The following is a 24300-nucleotide window of genomic DNA, read 5'->3' on the forward strand; positions in this document are numbered from 1 at the left end:
CCTCTCAAGGTTCTTTCTTTTCTTGCCTAGTGTTTTATACTAGGTTGTACTTTCATTTTGGGTCCCTGGTCTGGGGTTTGCAGTGCTCGCCTTTTAGCACTCATTTTGGTTGGGTTGTTCACCCTGGTTTTTAAGGGTTGCTTTATTTTCTCATAGCCGTTTTTGGGGGGCTGTTTTCTTATTTGGTCAGAGTTGTCTCCGACTTATTTTCTGTTTCCCTTACCTTCCGGGATTTTCATTTATAAGGTATTACCCTTAGTCGCTCCTGGCTCTCCGTCAGTCCCCGACATTACACAGTGATAATAATGATAATCATAATAATAATACAAAAATCACAACAACAACAACAACAACAACCAACCAACACATTGCCCTTGTGATGCAAAGGAACAGAAAGACAAATAGAAAATAAATCCTGATAACATGCTTTATGTGTGTATGTACAGAATATGCAAAGCTATTTCACACAGTGGAAAATAAACTCACAAAACCATCAAGAAACATTTCCCAAATATAACAAAAAATATTTAAAAAACAATCCATCAAAAATCTACAAACAGTATTTTTTTCTGACATTTTTCAAGAGATGTAATCTACAGCCAGTAAAGTACAGGCCCGGACTTGTGTAATGTTGCTCTGTAACAATGCGCTTTGTAAAAATCACTACAGAAAGAAAACACTATTTTCTTAAACAAACATTATAATCAGAATCTCATTGAGCGTACACAGGAAGGTTGTTTTTAATCACTCATCAATACTTTAGGTGTACAGGAGGTATGACACCATGAAACAGGAGAGACGACACAATTCTGCTGGTTCCTGCAGATCAGTGAGTCAGCTGCAGGCTGTAGCCCTTTAGCTAAGGATGTGGGGAAGGGGAGATGGTTATGTCTGTTTTACTTTTGACAAGCACTGATATTGATTCTATGAACTGAAAATATTTTGCACGTTGCCCATTATGTCTTATTACAACTTCTTAAAATGAGTTTATCCTTCATATCGCTGCCTTTCTGGAGAGTTTGTTGTGATACTGGAGTGTGAGTTCCTTTGTCGCTCATTAAGTTGTGTTGGCAGCCGAGGCACACTTCCTCTGTGGTTTGTATGAGTTTTTCACAGGAACTTTGAGTTAAAGTGTAGTCTTGTGAGTGTGTCCAGATCACTCTGCACAGCTTAGAGACTAATCTGTGTGCGTCAGTGAGAGCTGTACGTTGGAGGGAGGCTCACCATTGCATTGGTCCTGCAGGGCTTTGCTGCTCTGGGCACTCCTCAGGCTGGGTGGACTCCAGTGGAGGCTCCTCCATAGAGGTGGAGGAGGCCTGGCCTCCCCAATAATTTGAGAGAAGAGAGAGATTAAAAAAAAACAATAAATATATTTATTTTATTTATTTATTTTAACAAAAAACATATTTTTTATTTTTTATATTCATATTATTTTAGTTTTGTTCATAAATCTAAATTTTCCCATGGCTAAAACCCAATATTGCAATTGTAAAGCAACAGGCCAGATTTCCCTATCAGTTTGTATTAAGGGAGGCCAGGCCTCCCCTAGGAAATTAGCTTCTCATAGAAGTCAATGTAATGCATTTTTTTTCATGCCAATATGTGATTGGCCAGATCACTGAAAATGGGTGGGTAACGGAGGCCTGGCCTCACCATGCATTGTGTCCAGGGCTGAAAGATTGACATTTTGTTTGTCCAATCACATGCTACTGGTTCATTTCCTTTCCTATTCAACACAGAAGCCATTTTGAGAATTCGCCAGTCACTTCAGTCAAACAAACACTCGCCATACGCTACGAGTGTCCTATCAACTTGTGCTTTTCAGGAAATTTAGAGAACACCCCTGGCTATCATCCCTGAAGTTTATAGCTCATTTGGCCAAATACTTTTGCTTAAAACGGAAGTCGGCGAGATTCTGGCGCAATTTGAGATCTTGGGCTGGAGATATGTAGATTCCAGATACTAGGGAGTGAGAATGACATTCAATAGGTCATGTTAGACACCATTTGGGATTTATTGAACAGTTTTATTTTTAATGTAGTCCATTTCGTTTTATTACAAGTCAATTTAATAATCTTCCATATCAAATTACTGAATTGTTGCTCTGTGAGGAAATTCACTCTCAATACGAATAGAGTGCTGCCCTCTAGTGGATAACGTTAACGTTAAACCCTTCACTCAAGGCATTTCTCCTTGAGTTGACAACATCTCTGAGACAGATTTCGAAAGCAAAAGCTGCTGCTGCTAATCGCTCGTTGACATTTATCTCTGAATGTCTGTAGTTTGGACATTTTTACAGTTGAAGTTTAGCTCATTGTTTTCCATCCAGTTAGCTGTGTGTGTTCGAGTAAGCCTAGATTAGCCAGGCAAAATGGATGTGAGAGAGGAAAATGTACATGGAACAGGTGCTTGTGGTGGTGGCATGGGTCCATGTCTCTACCAGTGTTACACCACTAGTTCTCAGTAGTAATAACACTCCATTTTGTCTGTGTTTCTCAGCAGATAAAGCCAACTGGAACCATATTTTTACATATTTTATAGTAAATATATTGAATAAAACTACATATGATAAAGAAAGTGTTATCTTATCTTTTTTATATGCTAAACTTGATTAAATTGGTGATTACATGTTGAAGCTGTAGAAGAATGAAAAATGTAAGCTAAACAAAATTGTTTTTAACTACATAATTAAAATTCCTGCCTTTTACACATTGTGGTGGCCCGATCGGGAATCGGTACACCACTGGAGTGGAATGGCCCGTGCGCCGGCGCCAAGCACTGGGAAAGGTCTTTAACCACGTGTATTTCCCCTGTTCGTATCTAGCAGAGCCGCACCGAGGAGAGAGAGCCGGCGGGGAGAATCAGCACCATGGCCAGCGACACAGAGAAAAGACGCGTGAGGAATGCGAGCTAGGAAGGAATTGACATTTCTAATTGGACAGGCGCAGCCGGACTGACTCCAAGGAGGAACGAGAGGCCGTACAAAAGACGGGGCGCAACCACAGAGCGGGGCTGAGTACGGAGGGAGACGGAGGCGAAGCCCAGTGAGTTGGAAACCAGCAATTAGAAACAAGCAACGACACCACGGTGGAACCGCGGGTCTTCGGAGGCCCTACAGAAAGGCGAAGGCAGAACGGACCACCCACAGTCACCGACGGACCGGTGTACCTAATTTTTTGCCCGGTTATTTTTTTTCCCGTTTTTTGAGAACTGTTTTGTTGGAACTTGGTGAAAGTGCCCTGAAGGCACGTGGGAAATAATTAAAATCTTATTTTTTTGATCTACTCTTGCTCTCTCTGTCTCTCTCTCCCCACGGGGCGCCACAACATGTTCACTTGCCATTTATATTACATCCAAATGTCATTTCTCAGCTTAATTATCAGGCAGGCTCATAGACTTACAGCAATGTCATTTCTTCAGGAAGGCACAAGGCTAAGCTCTGCACAATGAATTTCATCAGCCAGAACTTTCTGACTGTAGCTTACACTCCAAATAGTATGCCTTTGGCCAGCACAAAGACAGATAAGAGAACAGGGAACATTCCATCGCGAGTGAAGTGAGCAAGCGGAAAAAAATGGCCTCCTCAATTCTGGAAGTCACCAGCCTCCACTGGTGGACTCAGATTCACCTGCAACAGTGGAAATTTAAAACTGTTCAGTCTTTATCAGACACCGTTGATGGTGAAATCAGTGGAAATTTAAAATTGTTCAGTCTTTATCAGACACCGTTGATGGTGAAATCAGTGGAAATGGGAAACTGTTCAGTCTTTATCAAACACTGTTGATGGTGAAATCAGTGGAAATTTAAAATTGTTCAGTCTTTATCAGACACCGTTGATGGTGAAATCAGTGGAAATGGGAAACTGTTCAGTCTTTATCAGACACCGTTGATGGTGAAATCTGGAAGTGGTTTCTTGGGCTTAAGTTACGAGCAGCACAGTGGTTAGACTTAAATTAGACTTTGAGCCAATCTGTAGATGTAAGCTTAAGAAGAAAAGGGACTGAGTTTAGCCTGTGTCCAGTAATAAGATACTTTGAACAGTTGGTTTGAGGGCCATGGTCCCCTGTCTTCCTTCAAAGCTGAAAGATGTTGAGCACTTGGCTGTTGTGTCCCAGTGCGAGTGTCCTTACTTGCTTGGCGTCTCGTCCAGGACCAGTACCACCTCAGAACCAATAGCATCCCCAGGGTGGCCAGTGCTACAATCACCACCCTGACCACTGTCTCAGTGCTCCACCCTGTGTGAGAGGGAACATGGGGTTAGTGTGTCTGATGTAGTCTGTTCTCAGATTCAGTGTGTTTGATGTAGGCTGTTCTCAGATTCAGTGTGTCTGATGTAGTCTGTTCTCAGATTCAGTGTGTCTGATGTAGTCTGTACTCAGAACCAATGTGTCTGATGTAGTCGGTTCTCAGATTCAATGTGTTTGAGGTTGTCTGTTCTCAGATTCAGTGTGTCTGATGTAGTCTGTTCTCAGATTCAGTGTGTCTGATGTAGGCTGTTCTCAGATTCAATATGCCTGATTTAGTCTGTTCTCAGATTCAGTGTGTCTGATGTAGTCTGTTCTCAGATTCAGTGTGTCTGATGTAGTCTGTACTCAGATTCAGTGTGTGTGATGTAATCTGTTCTAAGAACCAATGTGTCTGATGTAGTCTGTTCTCAGATTCAATGTGTTTGAGGTTGTCTGTTCTCAGATTCAACGTGTCTGGTGTAGTCTGTTCTCAGATTCAGTATGTCTGATGCAGTCTTTTCTCAGATTCAATTTGTTTGAGGTTGTCAGTTCTCAGATTCAGTGTGTCTGATGTAGGCTGTTCTCAGTTTCAATATGTCTGATTTAGTCTGTTCTCAGATTCAGTGTGTCTGGTGTTGTCTGTTCTCAGGTTCAGTGTATCTGATGTTTTCTGTTCTCAGATTCAGAGTGTCTGATGTAGGCTGTTCTCAGATTCAGTGTGTTTGGTGTAGTCTGTTCTCAGATTCAGTGTGTCTGATGTAGGCTGTTCTCAGATTCAGTGTGTCTGATGTAGTCTCTTCTCAGATTCAAACTGCTGTATCTTAAGACCAGCTTAAGCATGAGACGGCCATGTTGCTCATGTTGACTCCCCTGATAAAAGCTGTGCAGTGCGTGAGGAGGGTGTGGTTGGAAGGTGTCACTAGCAGGCTTTTAGTGCGGACAGAGGCCTAACCCATCCCTATAGTTGGAGGATTTTACCTTACTTGATGGGCGTTTTTTTTGGCAGTGTGAGGTGCAGGGGGACCTGTGCTGTCCAGGAAAAGGGTTGAGCAGCCCTAGTCTAGAGTCTCCCCCAAAACTGAAATTAAACCAATGTCTTTGATTCAAGTTTTTGTACCTTGCTTGATGGGCAATGTGAGGTGCAGGGGGACCTGTGCTCTGAGCACGCTCCCTGTGAACACCACACAGGCCCAGTGTAGCTGGTCTTCAGTGAGGCTGGGCAGGGTGAGGCTGAGCATCGTTTTTGGGGATCTCTCTGTCAGGACCTCCTGTTTTACGAGCTCCCCCCTGCCCCCCTTCATCTGGAGCCAGGCCAGGACCACAGTGCCAATCACCTGCGATATCTCACAGTTCAGCACAACTGGCTGATTCCTGGACAGACAACCAGGGGGCTCTGCTGAGACTGAGAGAAAGCACATCGACATGGATAATTTATTCATTATTTTATTTGTTCATTTATTTATCAGAAAATAATATTTATGCAGATAGCTTCCATTATTACCAATGTTGCGTACTATTTGTCAGTCACACAAATGTAACAATATGAAATTCAATAAGCATCATGTTAAATATACTGTTATTTATTTACTTCTGTCAATCACGTAAACTAAATGTGAACTGCAAACTTACCCTGAATAGTTACCAGAGTTACTGCACCCGGCACGTGTCTGTCATAATAACAGGTGTACATTCCACTGTCTCCAAACTTCACTGGTGAGATTCTCAGAGGAAACTTGTACCCATCAAAGACATCAGATGAGACTCTCTCTTTATCCATCTCCATGGAAATTGAAACATTCTCGTGTTTACCAGCACCGACCACAGAGATTGCTTGTGTCTCAGACACTGGCAACCAAGACCAGGAAGCTTTTGTGTATGAGCTCAGAGAATGGCAGATTAGCACCACCTCACTGCTGTTCAAACTCCCTCTGTACAGAGTGTGCCGTGTTTCAAGTGTTTCTGAGGAATAAAATTGTGGTTAGAATTACTTTCTGTCCAGTTGGCACATGTACTACAGCTGGTAGTGAGCAAAAACTAAAATAAACAAAAAACAAAACAAACAGAGTGTAAGTTAATCCTACTGACAAAGAGCTGCTAGAAGCTTGGATCCATAATAGCCCATGAAAAATATCCCACCTCCCACAATGAAAGCTGTTGTCGGCAGCCTGGCAGGTCTGCTTCTAAACATGGCAGACGGGTCCTTCTCTTTCTTAGTTAACGGCTGAGGGCTCGTTCATGCAGTACAGAGTGCTGCCTTTAACCACTGAGCCACCCAGCTCCTCACAGGCCGGTCAGCATATGGGGATGCTGAGCTGCATCTGGAGAAAGAACCGCTCCAGTACAGTATATACCAGACAACTACCGGCCTGCTGACAGGATCTATTCTGTTCGAGGTAGAGAAGATCTCAGAAATATGTTAAACCTAAATAAATGTAGTTTAACTTTTATTGGGTAGCACTGCCGCCTCACAGCAAGGAGGTGCTGGGTTCAAGTCCCGTTTGGCCAGGGCCTCTCTGTGTGGAGTTTGCATGTTTTCCCCGTGTTTGTGTGGGTTTCCTCCGGGTACTCCGGTTTCCTCCCACAGTCCAAAGACATGCAGGTTAGGCTGATTGGAGAATCTAAATTGCCCATGGGTATGAGTGTGTGAGTGAATGGTGTGTGTGCCCTGCGACAGACTGGCGACCTGTCCAGGGTGTATTCCTGCCTTTCACCCCAATGTATGCTGGGATAGGCTCCAGCCCCCCTGTGACCCTGTTCAGGATAAGCGGGTTAAGATAATGGATGGATGGGTGGACGGCATTGTAAATCCCATCCTATAATTAATAAAGGCTCACTAACATGTTGACTGATACTCTGCCTGTGTTTATAGTCCTTAAATTCGGGTTTCAAAATATGCAGTTGATGCACTGACACTCTGTACCAAAACACCGTACAGCTGTACAATAATTCATGGTTGAAAATTGGCTCCAATTGCCACAGCCAATGGTGTTTCAACGTCAGCGTGTTTACAGGGAAGGGGTGGAATAAACAGTTTTGTGGTTTGAGGTTGTTTCTTGCTGCAATTCCTCTCTTGACCGTTAGAAGTACGAAATGACCAATTGTACCTTTAACTTTTATAAAGTAGGTCAAATGTGTGAAACCTTTGCTTGCCCTAATTGTTATATAGGGAGAAATTGCCACTACACAGACTACTTCTGACAAACCTTTCAAAATAGGAGAGGAGCTAAAACAGTTAAATCTGAAGCTGCTTCTGTAAATGGGATGAGAGATGTTTGCATAGTAACATACCCTCCATTACTTTAAGTTCATTGGGAACGATGAAAATAAGCGCTCCGTTCCGTCGGAGTGTACAGTTATAGGTTCCCTCACTGTGTTCGTCAATACTGTGGATGATGATGTGGGCAGTGTTGTTGTAGATCAGCATTGTGTTAGCAGTGGGTTCTCTGTCCTGTTCCCAGGCCAGTGTAGCTGAATCTGGAAGGTGGGATACCTCACAGCTCATGGTCACATCAGATCCTTCAGGTGCTTTTTGAGAGCGCAATGATTTCACTGCAGAAGAGAAGAGCATTGATTTAGAGAAGTGTATCACATCATTGTGTTATGTACATAACTGTGAATTTCATGTGTGCTATGTACCCTTAAAAATAAGATTTTTTAAAACTTTGCATTATGATCTTTTTCTTCGACATAGTATAAGAAATAATAAGAAATTAGAAATATGTTTCTCATGCATGTATGCATTTTTGAACTACGTAAAGTAGCAAATGTACCTTTTATCGTGAACACTTCAACCTGAAATGAGCTTTGTCTGGTTTAGTTTGAATCTGATTTAATATTTAACATTTTTGAACGTACAATACAAGATGTACAGTCAGGTCCAGAATGATCAGTTTCGGTTAACCGCTTAAACATTTAACTGTTCACACCCCTAGTTTAAAGATGATTGATTTCCTTGGGTTTGTACTGATGGAAAACCCTCTTCAAGTCAGTGATCCTTGGGTTCTCTCTCATCATCTTCCTCACCATCTGCACTTGCACCCTCTTCCTGGCAAGTTTGCAACCATTCCATATGTTAGACATTTGTTGATTTTTACCTTAAATGGCATGTTTAAAAGTTTATATATGAATATATATTTTTTTTGCCTAACTTGCGAAGTTCATTTGCAATCTGCATCTTTTCAATTGACAGATATTTGGCTTTTCCCATGATGATGGATTACAAAAGGATTTTGCCTGCATGCAGCTCACTGTTATACTGTAATAAAACAGGAAGTGATGGAATGACATAATGTACGTCCGTCCTTTACAATCATTGTTTAGGGTGTCAATCATTTTGACATCAATGGGTTTCAGAAATATTGATTAAAAAAAAAACATTAAAACATGAGAGTAAATGTTTTTAAATGAAAGTATATAATTTTAGCAAATGTGTAAAAACAACATAAAGGTTATTGTCTGTGTTGTTTATTCCATTCCTATTCCTTTTTTTCTTTCATTTTTATCAAGGGTGCCAATAATTCTGGACCTGACTGTAACTGTAACTTTGTGTTATGATATACACTCACTGAGCAATTTATTATGTAGACCTGTACACCAGCTTGTAAATGCAATATCAGCCAATAATGTGGCAGCAACTAAATTCATAAAATAATGCAGACATGGTCAAGAGGTTCAGCTGTTTTTCATAGCAAATGTCCGAATGGAGAAGAAATGTGATATAAGTGACTTTGACTACGGAAATATTGTTGGTAGCGGACAGGGTTGGAATAGCTCAGAAACTGCTGATCTCCTGGGATTTTCACACAAAACAGTCTCTGGAGTTTGCAAAGAATAGTGTGAAAAACAAAAAAACATCCAGCGACCAGCAGATCTGCAGGCAAAAATGCCTTGTAAATGAGAGAGATCAGTGGAGAAGGGCCAGAACAGTTGAAGGTGACAGTAACACCAGGCATTACAACAGTGAAGAGCATCTCTTCACACGCAACACGTCAAACCTCAAAGTGGATTGGCTACAGCAGCAGAAAACTTAGTAAGTCAAAAAAATTTGTCTAGCAGATACCTAATAAAGTGCTCGCTGGGTGTCTATTATCTAAAAAAAAAGACATTTTGCATACAGTACAATCATTATTTACAAAAGTATGAAAGAGCAAATTTACCTTCTACAGCAAACACTTCAAACTGCACCAAATTAACTTTCTCTGGTTTAGTTTGAATGAAAGTAAAAACGCCTGCATTTTCTAACTCTGGTTTCAGAGAAAGGTCGTACTTTCCTTGTTTTGAAATGTTCGCACTTTTAAGATTCCATGAAAACTTTTCATTGGACTGCATAGTTATTATACGAGCGTTTCTGTATCGTCCATCAGGAGATGTCCACTCCCAGATGAATTCTTTCCCTTTGGGCTCAGCAGGGGCTTGTAGAGAGACCTCCTGATAATCCCCTGAAATGAAGTATTTGTACTGCACCAACACTGCAGAAAGAGATACATAGCAAAGGCACAGAAATGAAGTATTTGTACTGCACCAACACTGCAGAAAGAGTAACATAGCTAAGGCACAGATCCAACTGCTTCATGATAATATTTAATTTCAGTGTGGAGTTAAATTGCAGTTACTTTCTTAAACCCATGTGATTAGACCCAAGTTAATCTGAAACAGGACTATAAATTGAGATACAAAATGAATCCTATGCAAATATTTGAGCTAAATTATTTGTAGAAGATTCCATATCACCTGAAATTAAACTCTTCAGGTATATACAGCAATTCATGTAAACCCGGGCAAACAGAAAGTAGAACTGTTTCCACATAAATGAACATTTTGAGCCTCTGTAAACTTGCACCATTGTGGGTCATGTATGGAGTACTTGTAGACCTCTAGATCATCTTTGTTACTGCAACTTCATGAATTTGTACATCATTGCATGGAGTGTACATAACAATATTAAAGACTTTATAAGTCATAATTTCATATAATGCCATATTTTAAAAGTCAGAGTAACTGTCTGGAATCTGCGGAAGCATTTCACTGAAAGGCAGAGAGGATCCGGGCTGGCCAGGACTCAAACCCAGAACCTGCTTCTTCCAGGACTCAAACCCAGAACCTGCTTCTTCCAGGACTCAAACCCAGAACCTGCTTCTTCCAGGACTCAAACCCAGAACCTGCTTCTTCCAGGACTCAAACCCAGAACCTGCTTCTTCCAGGAATCAGTGCTAACCACTGTACCACCATGCCCACTCATATGACTGTAAGATAGCTTAGCTTTCTGCAGTGCTATAAATGAACTATTTGTCCATTACGATTTTGTTCAGTTATTGTAGGATTTATACAGTATATGAATAAGTACATAAATAAATGATTGAGGCAGAAAGGGAGACTCACCCTCAGCTGAAAGTATGTGACAGTATCTCAATATCCAGAGTAGGGTCCACCACTGTACCCTCCCCATGGCTTCTGCCCTACACAGCCCTTGTGGTTACGAGTGTCTAACTTCTGCCCTACACAGCCCTCTTTACTGGTGTCTAGCCTTTCTACAAGGTATTTGAACATGAAATGGCTAAAGAAAGAGGAAGTACCAACCACTGTGGTTAAGCTATGTTATGCAACAGCTTGCACAAGTTTGCTGGAAAGTTCTGTGGCACCTCAGTACTCATCTCCGGTTCTGTTCATGGCTGTGCTCAGCACTGTGACCGTGTCTGTTATTCATCTCCGGTTCTGTTCATGGCTGTGCTCAGCACTGTGACCGTGTCTGTTGAAGCACAAAGACCTGCCATTTAATCTGTTAACTACAGGTCATCACATGATGTTCTATTTTGTGAACAGATGTAATATTTTAAAATTATTGTCTGCATGTTTTTCATACAGAAGCAGGCGGACTCTTCTGATCCAGATGTCTGTGTATCCAGGGAAAACCAAAGGCAGCCAATGAGTTATTACCTTCGAATCATGATTGATTCTCATGACATCACAATAATGGCATTTGGCAGATGCTCTTATCCAGAGTGATGTACAGTTGATTAGACTAAGCAGGAGACAAGAACAGCTGTCCGTATCTTATTGGGGCTACACAGGGGATTGAACCACCGACCTTGTGGGTCCCAGTCATGTACCTTACCCACTATGCTACAGGCCGCCCGAATTCTCAACACGCGGATTAAATAAAGAGGAAATACAGAAAAGTTAAAACTGTCAATACATAGATGTATTAGATACTGTTTCACCACTGAAGCCGTGAAATTTCACATGAATGCATCATGACTTATGAAGATTCTTATCCGACATCCTGCTTGACAAGTTGGGTAAAAGCAAGCAAAAGCACTCTGAAACCCACTGAGTCTGTGTACAAACAAGCCCTGAAGGCCCTGGACAGAGAGACAAACAATCATCACCACTCCTCTGTCCTAAGAAGACACAACTGGCTGAGCTGGGAGAACACTATAAAAAGTGCAGACGTGTGTCTTGTTCATGAAATTATAAATGGTCTGGCCCACTCCCACTCACTATCTTATGAATAAAAAGCCATTCGAGCTATTGTTTTATTGGACTGTTTCTAGAACAGTGTTCAAGAACTGCATTGCTGTCAATGACCAGAAGTGTTAGATTGACATTCCAAAGTTCAGTAATATAATGTAATAAAATATAATGTAATAATATAAAGCTTTATTTATATAAACCTTTCATACATAAAATGTAGCTCAAAGGGCTTCATATTAAGGCAATAATAGAATTACAAAGACATCACATTGTAGATGAAATAATACAAAAATAAAATCATAAGCACGGTGATTGTGGAAATATATTGTGGTGACCCATGGGGTGAGAGAGGAAGGGAGAGCAAAAAATAGGTAAATCAAAAAATAATTTTTATTAATTTTTTCTAAGTGCCTTCAGGGCATAATTCAATAGTCCCAACAGCAAAAAAAAAGTCACCGGCCAAAAAGATTAGGAACACCGGCGCTCTGGGATTCACGTGACGCTGTTGGCCCATCGTTATTAGTGGCGGGACCGTCCAATCCTCGCCTTCCCTGGCCTCGAAAGGCCCGCTTCTCCGCCTTGTCGTCCGTCTTTCTAACAGCGGTTTATCCCACGTGCTGGTTCGGCGTCTTTCTCCCTTAGTACTCAGCCCCGCTCTGTCCTCCCGCCCGGCCTTTTGTAGGGCGTCTCTCTCCCTCTTGAACGCAGTCCAGCTGCGCCTGTCCAATCAGAGACGGTTCGTATTGAGTGCCCGCATTCCCCACGCGCCTCTCCCCGTTGTTGCCGGCCTTGGTGCTGATTCTCCTGGCCGGGCTCTCTCCAAGGTGCTGACCTGTTAAATACGATCTAGGGAAATACACGTTATTAATTATTTTCCCTAGCTCTTGGCGTCGGCGCACGGGTCGTTCCACTCCCGTGGTGTACCGATCCCTGATCGGGCCGCCACAATATGAACATGCTGATTACATAATTATGATCTTACTCCTTAAAGGCTTCAAAGAAAATCTACCATGGCTGATGCTCTGTGCAGCCCTTGTCACTGGAGTCTAGCCTTTCTACAAGGTACTCTTTACAGGAAATGGCTAAAAATGGAGAACGTACAAACTGTTTTGCAAAGCTATTGAGAGAGGTGTGGTGACAGCAACCACAGCAGGTAGAGGGCAGGGGGAATGATAATGTTGGCCTGCAGTCACAGCAGTGATACTAATGATAATCATAATAATAATAATAATCATAATAATAATACACAAATCACAACAACAACAACAACAACAACAACAACAACAACCAACACATTGCCCTTGTGATGCAAAGGAACAGAAAAACAAATATACATCCTAATGACATGTTTTATTTAGAAAATGTACAGAATATGCAGAGCTATTTCACCTAGGGGAAAATAAACTCACAAAACCATCAAGAGAAACATTTTTAAACTGTGGGATTTTATATTTCCCAAATATAACAAAAAATATTAAAAAAACAATACACCAAAAATTCAAATCTACAAACAATATTTTTTTCAATGATATTTTTCAAGAGATGTAATCTACAGCCAGTAAAGTACAGGCCCGGACTTGTGTAATGTTGCTCTGTAACAATGCACTTTGTAAAAATCACTACAGAAAGAAAACACTATTTTCTTAAACAAACATTATAATCAGAATCTCATTGAGCGTACACAGGAAGGTTGTTTTTAATCACTCATCAATACATTTGGTGGACAGTAGGTATGACACCATGAAACAGGAGAGACGGCACAATTCTGCTGGTTCCTGCAGATCAGTGAGTCAGCTGCAGGCTGTGGCCCTTTAGCTAAGGATGTGGGGAAGGGGAGATGGTTATGTCTGTTTTACTTTTGACAAGCACTGATATTGATTCTATGAACTGAAAATATTTTGCACATTGCCCATTATGTCTTATTAAAACTTTTTTAAATGAGTTTATCCTTCGTATCGCTGCCTTTCTGGAGAGTTTTGTTGTGAGACTGGAGTGTGAGTTCCTTTGTCGCTCATTAAGTTGTGTTGGCAGCCGAGGTACACTTCCTCTGTGGTTTGTATGCGTTTTTCACAGGAACTTTGAGTTTAAGTGTAATCTTGTGAGTGTGTCCAGATCACTCTGCACAGTTTAGAGACTAATCTGTGTGCGTCAGTGAGAGCTGTACGTTGGAGGGAGGCTCACCATTGCATTGGTCCTGCAGGGCTTTGCTGCTCTGGTCACTCCTCAGGCTGGGCTGACTCAGGTTCACCTGCAACAGTGGAAATTTAAAATTGTTCAGACTTTATCAGACACCGGTGATGGTGAAATCAGTGGAAATCTAAACTGTTCAGTCTTTATCAGACACTGTTGATGGTGAAATCAATGGAAATGGGAATCTGTTCAGTCATTATCAGACACCGTTGATGGTGAAATCAGTGGAAATGGGAATCTGTTCAGTCTTTATCAGACACCGTTGATGGTGAAATCTGGAAGTGGTTCCTTTGGTAGTGGATAGCACTGTCATCCCACAGCATGGTCTCTTTGATGTCGTGTGTGGAGTTTTTTGCGTTTTCTCGCTGTGTCTGCGTGGGTTTCCTCCCACAACTACCACTTGGAGGTTAGGTTCATTCTTAGCAAGTCTTAAATTAGACTTTGCGCCAATCTATAGATGTTTGTAAGCTTAAGAAGAAAAGGGACTGAGTTTAGCCTGTGTCCAGTGATAAGATACTTTGAACAGTTGGTTTCAGGGCCATGGTCCCCTGTCTTCCTTCAAAGCTGAAAGATGTTGAGCGCTTAGGTGTTGTGTCCCAGTTCGAGTGTCCTTACTTGCTTGGAGTCTCGTCCAGGACCAGTACCACCTCAGAACCAATAGCATTCCCAGGGTGGCCAGCGCTACAATCACCACCCTGACCACTGTCTCAGTGTTCCACCCTGTGTGAGAGGGAACATGGGGTTAGTGTGTCTGATGTAGTCTGTTCTCAGATTCAGTGTGTCTGATGTAGTCTGTTCTCAGATTCAGTGTGTCTGATGTAGTCTGTTCTCAGATTCAGTGTGTCTGATGTAGTCTGTTCTCAGATTCAGTGTGTCTGATGTAGTCTGTTCTCAGATTCAGTGTGTCTTATGTAGTCTGTTCTCAGATTCAGTGTGTCTGATGTAGGCTGTTCTCAGATTCAGTGTGTCTGATGTAGTCTGTTCTCAGATTCAGTGAGTCTGATGTAGTCTGTTCTCAGATTCAGTGTGTCTGATGTAGTCTGTTCTCAGATTCAGTGTGTCTGATGTAGTCTGTTCTCAGATTCAGTGTGTCTGATGTAGTCTGTTCTCAGATTCAGTGTGTCTGATGTAGTCTGTTCTCAGATTCAGTGTGTCTGATGTAGTCTGTTCTCAGATTCAGTGTGTCTGATGTAGTCTGTTCTCAGATTCAGTGTGTCTGATGTAGACTGTTCTCAGATTCAAACTGCTGTATCTTAAGACCAGCTTAAGCATGAGACCGCCATGTTGCTCATGTTGACTCCCCATGATACAAGCTGTGCAGTGCGTGAGGAGGGTGTGGTTGGAAGGTGTTGCTGTAAGTGCGGACAGAGGCCTAACCCATCCCTTTGGTTGGAGGATTGTACCTTGCTTGATGGGCAGTGTGAGGTGCAGGGGGACCTGTGCTCTGAGCACGCTCCCTGTGAACACCACACAGGCCCAGTGTAGCTGGTCTTCAGTGAGGCTGGGCAGGGTGAGACTGAACATCGTTTTTGGGGGTCTCTCTGTCAGGACCTCCTGTTTTACGAGCTCCCCCCTGCCCCCCTTCATCCGGAGCCAGGCCAGGGTCACAGTGCCGATCACCTGCGATATCTCACAGTTCAGCACAACTGGCTGATTCCTGGACAGACCACCATGGGGCTCTGTTGAGACTGAGAGAGCACAAGTACATGGATTATGTATTTATTTATATTTTTTTCAATGTAATTTTTCAGAAAAAATATTTGCACGTAGGTATCATTGATTAATAGTAAAATGCAGTCACTATATTACTTTTCATCAGCACTTTGGTTGAGTTTATTAATAATTTCTTTATTTAAATATTATTTTGCAGATAACCATAACCATTAGTAATGTTTCTTATTTACAAAAATGCTCATTTCATAAGCATCATGTTGACGTGAACTATTATTTATTCTGTTATGTAAATCGTGTAAGCAAAAACTAAATCTGAACTGCAAACTTACCCTGAATAATTACCAGAGTTATTTCAGCCATTCTGGTACTGTCATGAAAGCAGGTGTACATTCCACTGTCTCCAAACTTCACTGGTGAGATTTTCAGAGGAAACTTAGACCCATCATAGACATCAGATGAGACTCTCTCTTTGTCCATCTTCGTGGAAATTGAAGCCTTCTCGTTTTTAACAGCTGAGGCCACAAGGATTGCTTGTCTCTCAGATACTGGCACCCAAGACCAGGAGGCTTTTGTGTATGAGCTCAGAGAATGGCAGATTAGCACCACCTCACTGCTGTTCAAACTCCCTCTGTACAGAGTGTGGTGTGTTGCAAATGTTTCTGAGGAATAAAGTTGCAATTAGAATTACTTTCTGTCCAGTTGACACATGTACTACAGCTGGTAGTGAGCAAAAGCAAACAAAGTGAGCAAATAAACAAAAAACAAAACAAACAGAGTGTAAGTCAATCCAACTGACACAGAGCTGGTGAAAGCCTTGTTCCAGAATAGCCCATGAAAAATATCCCACCTCCCACTATGTAAACTGTTGTAGGCAGCCTGGCAGGTCTGCTTCTAAACATGGCAGACGGGTCCTTCTCTTTCTTAGTTAACGGCTGAGGGCTCGTTCATGCAATACAGAGTGCTGCCTTTAACCACTGAGCCACCCAGCTCCTCACAGGCCGGTCAGCATATGGGGATGCTGAGCTGCATCTGGAGAAAGAACCGCTCCAGTACAGTATATACCAGACAACTACCCACCTGCTGACAGGATCTATTCTGTTTGAGGTAGAGAAGATCTCAGAAATATGGTAAACCTAAATAAAGGTAGTTTAACCTCTTTTAAGTAGCACTGGCGCCTCACAGCAAGGAGGTCCTGGGTTCGAGTCCCGGTCAGCCAGGGTCTCTCTGTGTGTTTGCGTGGGTTTCCTCTGGTAATTTGGTGTCCTCCCACAGTCCAACGACATGCAGATTATGTTGATTGGAGAGTCTAAATTACCCGTGAGTGTGTGAGTGAATGGTGTTTGTGCCCTGCGATGGACTGGCGACCTGTCCAGGGTGTATTCCTGCCTTTCGCTCAATGCATGCAGGGATAGGCTCCAGGATGGATGGGTGGACGGCATTGTAAATCCCTTTTTATCCTTAACAAAGGCTCACTAACATGTTGACTGATCCTCTGCCTGTGTTTATAGTCCTTAAATTCGGGTTTCAGAATATGCAGTTTATGCACTGACACTCTGTACCAAAACACCGTACAGCTGTACAATAATTCAAGTTCATTGGTTGAAAATTGGCTCCAATTGCCACAGCCAATGGCGTTTCAACGTTAGCGTTTTTACAGGGAATAAACAGTGTTGTGGTTTGAGGCTGTTTATTGCTGCTATTCCTCTCTTGACCGTTAGAAGTACAAAATGACCTATTTTACCTTTAACTTTTATAAAGTAGGTCAAATGTGTTAAACCTTTGCTCGCCCTAATTGTTATATAGGGAGAAATTGCCACGACACAGACTAATCCTGACAAACTTTTCAAAATAGGGGAGGAGTTAAAACAGTTAAATCTGGAGCTGCTTCTGTAAATGGGATGAGAGCTGTTTGCATAGTTACATACCCTTGAAGACTTTAAGTTCATTGGGAACGCTGAAAATAAGCGCTCCGTTCCGTCGGAGTGTACAGTTATAGGTTCCCTCACTGTGTTCGTCAACACTGTGGATGATGATGTGGGCAGTGTTGTTGTAGATCAGCGTTGTGTTAGCAGTGGGTTCTCTGTCCCGTTCCCAGGCCAGTGTGGCTGAATCTGGAAGGTGGGATACCTCACAGCTCATGGTCACATCAGATCCTTCAAGTGCTTTTTGAGAGCGCAATGATTTCACTGCAGGAGAGAAGAGCGTTGATTTAGAGAAGGGTAAACCTTTTCATCACATCATTGTGTTATGTACATAACTGAATTTTTTCAACTTCAACTGAAGTGCTATGTGGCTTAAAAATCATCACATCTCATTTCTACCACCTCTGATTAAACAATACAGAATGGTAAGCAGTAAGTTAAATCTAATTTCCTATTAAAATTTTGTTAAAATAAAATATACTGTCAGATTAGCTTTGCATTATGATCTTTTTCTAATACATAGTAGAAGAAATATATTTTCAAATATGTTTCTTATGCACGTATGCATTTTTGAACTACGTAAAGCAGCAAATGTACCTTTTATAGTGTACATCTAACACTTCAACCTGAAATGAGCTTTGTCTGGTTTAGTTTGAATCTGATTTCATATTTAACATTTGAACGTACAATACAAGATGTACAGTCAGGTCCACAATGATCAGTTTCGGTTAACCGCTTAAACGTTTAACTGTTCACACCCATTGTTTCAAGATGATTGATTTCCTTGGGTTTGTACTGATGGAAAACCCTCTCAGTGATCCTTGGGTTCTCTCTCATCATCTTCCTCACCATCTGCACTTGCACCCTCATCCTGGCAAGTTTGCAACAATTTTGCAACAAATATGTTAGACATTCGTAGATTTTTGCCTTAAATGGCATGTTCAAAAGATTCAGATTGCAAATGATGTTAGGTAAAATAAATATATATATATATTTCTATATAGTTTTTTTTTAAAACCTAATTTCATTTTACCTGAGGTCAAAGGGATTTACCTAATTACAAAGGGATTTTGCATGCATGCAGCTCACTGTTATACTGTAATAAAACAGGAAGTGATGGAATGACATAATGTACGTCCGTCCTTTAGACTTAGATAAGCTAAATACGTAAAATTGTGTTACTAATTGAACTTTGTTTGATTTTATTTACTATCATTAAGGGTGTCAATCATTTTGACATCAATGGGTTTCAGAAATATGAGATTGATTAATAAAAAAATCTAAAAAAACATGAGAGTCAATGTTTTTAAATGAAAGTATATCATTTTAAAAACAACATTTATGTTATTGTATGTTTATCACACACAACCTTTTTTTCTTACATTTTTATCAAGGGCCAATAATTCTGGACCTGACTGAAACTATAACTTTGTGTTATGATATACACTCACTGAGCACTTTATTAGGTAGACCTGACACCAGCTTGTTGATGCAAATATTTAATCAGCCAATAATGTAACAGCAACTAAATGCATAAAAGAATGCAGGCATGGTCAAGAGGTTCAGCTGTTTTTCATAACAAATGTTCGAATGGGGAAGAAATGTGACTTTGACCGCAGAAATATTGTTGGTGCTGGACAGGGTTGGAATATCGCAGAAACTGCTGATCTCCTGGGATTTTCACGCAAAACAGTCTCTGGAGTTTGCAGAGAATAGTGCGAAAAAGCAAAAGATATCCAGTGACCAGCAGATCTGCAGGCAAAAACGCCTTGTTAATGAGAGAGATCAGTGGAGAAGAGCCAGAATCTCTAAGTGGATTGGCTACAACAGCAGAAAACTTAAGTCTAAAAAATAAGTCTAGCAAATACCTAATAAAGTGCTCACTGAGTGTCTATTATCTAAAAAAAGCGTTTGTGTATCGTCCGTCATGAGGTGTCCACTCCCAGATGAATTCTTTCCCTTTGGGCTCAGTAGGGGCTTGTAGAGAGACCCCCTGATAATCCCCAGAAATAAATAATTTGTACTGCACCAACACTGCAGAAAGAGAAACATAGCTAAGGCACAGATACAACTGCGTCATGATAATATATAATTTCAGTGTGGAGTTAAATTGCAGTTGCTTTATTAAACCCAGGTGATTAGACCTGGGTTAATCTGATACAGGACTATAAATAGAGAAACAAAATTAATCCTATCCAAAAAATCACCTGAAATTAAAGGTATATACAGCAATTCATGGAAACCCGGGCAAACAGAAAGTAGAACTGTTTCCACATAAATGAACATTTTGAGCCTCTGTAAACTTGCACCATTGTGGGTCATGTATGGAGTACTTGTAGACCTCTAGATCATCTGTGTTACTGCAACTTCACAAATTTTGTACGTCATTGCATGGAGTGTACATAACAATATTAAAGACTTTATCAGTCATAATTTCATATAATTCCATATTTTAAAAGTCAGAGTAACTGCCTGGAATCAGCAGAAGCACTGTATTGCTTCCTTTTGAAGAGACAACTTGCACATTAATAACATGTCTGGCAAATGTGCCAGAGTTATCCAAGGGGGCTAGTTTTCATCAGTAGAGCCTGGGCTATGTGTCTTTCGATTGAGGGAGGAAACCGGAGTACCCAGAGGAAGCCCATGTGAAGACGAGGAGAACATGCACACAGAACTCCACACAGAGAGGATCTGGGCTGGCCAGGGCTCAAACCCAGAACCTGCTTCTTCCAGGACTCAAACCCAGAACCTGCTTCTTCCAGGACTCAAATCCAGAACCTGCTTCTTCCAGGACTCAAACCCAGAACCTGCTTCTTCCAGGACTCAAACCCAGAACCTGCTTCTTCCAGGACTCAAACCCAGAACCTGCTTCTTCCAGGAATCAGTGCTAACCACTGTGCCACCATGCCCACTCATATGACTGTAAGATAGCTTAGCTTTCTGCAGTACGACAGTGCTCAGCTTAAATGAGTACACCCCCTTTGAAAAGTAACATTTTAAACAATATCTCAATGAACACAAAAACAATTTCCAAAATGTTGACAAGACCAAGTTTAATATAACATCTGTTTAACTTATTTACCAAATAAGGGCGATGCAAAAATGAGAACACCCCACAACAAAAACTACTACATCTAGTACTTTGTATGGCCCCCATGATTTTTAATGACAGCACCAAGTCTTCTAGGCATGGAATGAACAAATTGACAACATTTCGCTACATCGATCTTTTTCCATTCTTCAAGAATGACCTCTTTTAGAGACTGGATGCTGGACGGAGAGTGATGCTCAACATGTCTCTTCAGAATTCCCCACAGGTGTTCAATTGGGTTCAGATCAGGAGACATACTTTCACCCTGTTCTTCTTCAGAAATCCAACAGTGGCCTTAGATGTGTGTTTAGGATCATTGTCATGCTGGAAAAGTGCATGACGACCAAGGGCACGGAGTGATGGTAGCATCTTCTCTTTCAGTATAGAGCAATACATCTGTGAATTCATGACGCCATGAATGAAATGCAGCTCCCCGACACCAGCAGCACTCATGCAACCCCACAAACGGACACTGCCACCACCATGTTTCACTGTAGGCACCATGCATTTTTCTTTGTATTCCTCACCTTTGCGACGCCATACAGTTTTGAAGCCATCAGTTCCAAAAACATTTATCTTGGTCTCATCACTCCAGAGTATAGAGTCCCAGTAGTCTTCATCTTTGTCAGCATGGGCTGAGATATTGTTTAAAATGTTACTTTTCAAACGTGGGTGCTGAGCACTGTATAAATGAACTATTTGTCCAGTACGATATTGTTCAGTAATTGTACATTTGATTACATCCTAAATCTTACATTCTAAAATTTCCTTCGGGATGAATAAAGTATCTATCAATCTATCTATCTATCTATCTACATCCTTGTAGGATTTATACAGTATATTAATAAGTGCATAGATAAATGATTGAGGCAGAAAGAGAGACTCACCCTCAGCTGAAAGTGTGTGACAGTATCTCGATATCCAGAGCAGGGTCCACCAAAGTACCATCCCCATGGCTTCTGCCCTACACAGCCCTTCTGGTTACTAATGTCTAACTTCTGCCCTTCACAGCCCTTTTTACTGGTATCTAGCCTTTCTACAAGGTATGTGAACAGGAAATGGCTAAAGAAAGAGGCAGTACCAGCCACTGTGGTTAAGCTATGTTATGCAATAGCTTGCACAAGTTTGCTGAAAAGTTCTGTGGCACCTCTGTACTCATCTCCGGTTCTGTTCATGGCTGTGCTCAGCACTGTGACCGTGTCTGTTATTCATCTCCGGTTCTGTTCATGGCTGTGCTCAGCACTGTGATTGTGTCTGTTGAAGCACAAAGACCTGCCATTTAACCTGTTAACTACAGGTCACCACATGATGTTCTATTTTGTGAACAGTTGTAATAATTTAATATTATTGTCTGCATGTTTTTCATACAGAAGCAGGCAGACTCTTCTGATCCAGATGTCTGTGTATCCGGGGAAAACCAAAGGCAGCCAATGAGTTATTACCTTCGAATCATGATTGATTCTCATGACATCACATTAATGGCATTTGGCTGATGCTCTTATCCAGAGTGATGTACAGTTGATTAGACTAAGCAGGAGACAAGAACAGCTGTGCATATCTTATTGGGGCTACACGGGGAATTGAACCACCGACCTTGCGGGTCCCAGTCATGTACTTTACCCACCGCTACAGGCCGCCCAAATTCTCAACACTTGGATTAAAAAAAGAGGAAATACAAAAAAAGTTGAAACTGTCTAAACATAGATTTATTAGGAACTGTTTCACCACTGAAGCCGAGAGACTTCACATGAATGCATCGTGACTTATGAAGATTCTTATCCGACATACTGGTTGGGTAAAAGCAAGCAAAAGCACTCTGAGCAATTTATTAGGTAGACCTGTACACCACCTTGTAAATGCAATATCAGCCAATAATGTGGCAGCAACTAAATTCATAAAAGAATGCAGTCTGTGTACAAACAAGCTCTGAATGCCCTGGACAGAGAGACAAACAATCATCACCACCTCTCTGTCCTAAGAAGACACAACTGGCTGAGCTGGGAGAACACTATAAAAAGTGCAGACGTGTGTCTTGTTCATGAAATTATAAATGGTCTGTCCCACTCCCACTCAAGAACTGCATTGCTTTCAATACATTCCAAAGTTCAGTAATATAATGTAATATGGTATAATACAATATTATATAATATAATATAATAAAATTAAGCTTTATTTATATAGACCTTTCATACATAAAATGTAGCTCCAAGGGCTTTGCATTAAGCCAATAACAGAATTACAAAGACAACACATTGTAGATAAAATAATACAGAAATAAAATATTAAGCACTGGAATTGTGGAAATATATGAACATGCTGATTACATATTTATGATCTTACTCCTTAAAGGCTAAAAAGAAAATCTACCATGGCTGATGCAAAGGAACAGAAAAACCAATAGAAAATAAATCCTGATCACATGTTTTATTTAGAAAATGTACAGAATACGCAGAGCTATTTCACCAAGGGGAAAATAAACTCACAAAACCATCAAGAGAAACATTAAAAAAATGTGGGATTTTACATTTCCCAAATATAACAAAAAATATTTAAAAAACAATACATCAAAAATTCAAATCTACAAACAATCTTTTTTTCAATGATATTTTTCAAGAGATGTAATCTACAGGCAGTAAAGTACAGGCCCGGACTTGTGTAATGTTGCTCTGTAACAATGCGCTTTGTAAAAATCACTACAGAAAGAAAACACTATTTTATTAAACTAACAGTATAATCAGAATCTCATTGAGCGTACACAGGAAGGTTGTTTTTAATCACTCATCAATACATTTGGTGTACAGGAGGTATGACAACAAGAAACAGGAGAGACGACACAATTCTGCTGGTTCCTGCAGATCAGTGAGTCAGCTGCAGGCTGTGGCCCTTTAGCTAAGGATGTGGGGAAGGGGAGATGTTTATGTCTGTTTTACTTTTGACAAGCACTGATATTGATTCTATGAACTGAAAATATTTTGCACATTGCCCATTATGTCTTATTAAAACTTCTTAAAATGAGTTTATCCTTCATATCGCTGCCTCTCTGGAGAGTTTTGTTGTGATACTGGAGTGTGAGTTCCTTTGTCGCTCATTAAGTTGTGTTGGCAGCCGAGGCACACTTCCTCTGTGGTTTGTATGCGTTTTTCACAGGAACTTTGAGTTTAAGTGTAATCTTGTGAGTGTGTCCAGATCACTCTGCACAGTTTAGAGACTAATCTGTGTGCGTCAGTGAGAGCTGTACGTTGGAGGGAGGCTCACCATTGCATTGGTCCTGCAGGGCTTTGCTGCTCTGGTCACTCCTCAGGCTGGGCTGACTCAGGTTCACCTGCAACAGTGGAAATTTAAAACTGTTCAGTCTTTATCAGACACCGTTGATGGTGAAATCAGTGGAAATTTAAAACTGTTCAGTCTTTATCAGACTCCGTTGATGGTGAAATCAGTGGAAATTTAAACTGTTCAGTCTTTATCAGACTCTGTTGATGGTGAAATCTGGAAGTGGTTGCTTTGGCTTAAATTACAGGCCGCACAGTGGTTAGACTTAAATTAGACTTTGAGCCAATCTGTAGATGTTTGTAAACTTAAGAAGAAAAGGGTCTGAGTTTAGCCTATGTCCAGTGATAAGATACTTTGAACAGTTGGTTTCAGGGCCATGGTCCCCTGTCTTCTTTCAAAGCTGAAAGATGTTGAGCGCTTGGCTGTTGTGTCCCAGTGCGAGTGTCCTTACTTGCTT

At 41.1% G+C, this 24300-nt stretch overlaps 2 long non-coding RNA genes across 2 annotated transcripts; both read right to left on the reverse strand.

Annotated features, from left to right (window-relative positions):
- Nucleotides 1-12068: 12068 nt before the first annotated feature.
- LOC133123280 (uncharacterized) lies at nucleotides 12069-13934 on the reverse strand. The gene is made up of 2 exons (XR_009708221.1): nucleotides 13878-13934; nucleotides 12069-12542 (listed from the first exon to the last, which is right to left on the reverse strand). It is a non-coding gene; the product is annotated as an uncharacterized LOC133123280 (long non-coding RNA).
- An 8327-nt stretch (nucleotides 13935-22261) lies between these two features.
- LOC133125166 (uncharacterized) lies at nucleotides 22262-23894 on the reverse strand. Its single transcript, XR_009708387.1, has 2 exons — nucleotides 23829-23894; nucleotides 22262-23462 (listed from the first exon to the last, which is right to left on the reverse strand). It is a non-coding gene; the product is annotated as an uncharacterized LOC133125166 (long non-coding RNA).
- Between the last annotated feature and the right edge of the window lie 406 nt (nucleotides 23895-24300).

This window comes from Conger conger, chromosome 3 (genome assembly GCF_963514075.1).
Source record: "Conger conger chromosome 3, fConCon1.1, whole genome shotgun sequence".
Classification (NCBI taxonomy): Eukaryota; Metazoa; Chordata; class Actinopteri; order Anguilliformes; family Congridae; genus Conger; species Conger conger.